The 1,214-nt window shown below is 43.7% G+C and overlaps 1 non-coding gene across 1 annotated transcript; it reads right to left on the reverse strand.

Moving 5' to 3' along the window:
* Window positions 1-405: 405 nt before the first annotated feature.
* On the reverse strand, window positions 406-487 carry trnas-gcu (transfer RNA serine (anticodon GCU)). Its single transcript has one exon. It is a non-coding gene; the product is annotated as a tRNA-Ser (tRNA).
* Window positions 488-1,214: the final 727 nt, after the last annotated feature.

Below are 1,214 nucleotides of genomic sequence, written 5' to 3' on the forward strand. Positions count from 1 at the left end.
TGAACAGCCAGCCTCTTTGTGTCTTGCCCTCCTCGTGCAAGGTGTCAATGGTCGTCTTTTGGGCAACTGTCAAGTCAGCAGTCTTCCTGTGATTGTGCAGCCTACAGAACTAGACTGAGACCATTTAAAGGCCTTTGCAGGTGTTTTGAGTTCATTATCTGGTTAGAGTGGCTCCAGGTGTCTTCAATATTGAACCTTTTCACATATTCTCATTTCCTGACCTACTGAATGTGGGTTTTCCATTAATGCCTACAGCTGGACCAATGCACAGACTGTGGACTTCTCCATAGACTGATCTGTGTAGATAGGACACCAGTACTACTGTCCAAACTGTCTTAAGTTGGAATGTTTATGACACCATCAAGTGATGATCCTGTGTCAGGACGTTGACCTTAAAAGATGAAACGACGAGGATGGGATTCGAACCCACGCGTGCAGAGCACAATGGATTAGCAGTCCATCGCCTTAACCACTCGGCCACCTCGTCTGTCTGATTAACACGTGTTCACGGCTTCGAGCGAAAATACGCTTGAACAAGGTCACAGCTTTTGCCTTAAACATAAGCATCTTGACAAACTTTGACAAACATTGAAGGCCAGTTTTTGGAGTAGTTGTTTGGTTTCTCCATTGTACAGATCAGAGCATGCCTCACTGCACTGGACTGCATGTGTCCAGGGGTGGACTGCATGTGTCCAGGGGTGGACTGCATGTGTCCAGGGGTGGCAGTAACTGATTACAAATACTCAAGTTACTGTAATTAAGTAGTTTTTCTGGGTACTTGTACTTTATTTTTAAGCCAGTACTTTTACTTGTACTTAAGTACAAATGTAACAAAATAATGTACTTCACTATTTTTAACACCACAATTCGTTACTGAGTACACTTATTATTTTCTTCTTAACCAATAAAGATACCAGTTACAAACTGACCAACATGGCTGATGTCGTGACCTTCCCTGGTCACCCCGGATTGTCAGATTCCGTCTCCTGTATTCAGAACATTGAGTGAAAGAAAATACCCTGGGTTTTGTAGTTTCGCCTTTTGCAAAAGGGAGAACACTCAGTGAACACAGGCCTTTCAGTCTGCTTCACTCCCGTCCATACGTGTTCTGCCCCTCCCCTGGACACAGGCTTGTTTTATTGAAAGTTGAGGTACATTTGCATAATAGATAAACAGTTCTTCAAGACCCTCGTTGGTATTCCCATATTGGGACA

Source organism: Parambassis ranga, unplaced genomic scaffold, assembly GCF_900634625.1.
Source record: "Parambassis ranga unplaced genomic scaffold, fParRan2.1 scaffold_21_arrow_ctg1, whole genome shotgun sequence".
Lineage (NCBI taxonomy): Eukaryota > Metazoa > Chordata > Actinopteri > Ambassidae > Parambassis > Parambassis ranga.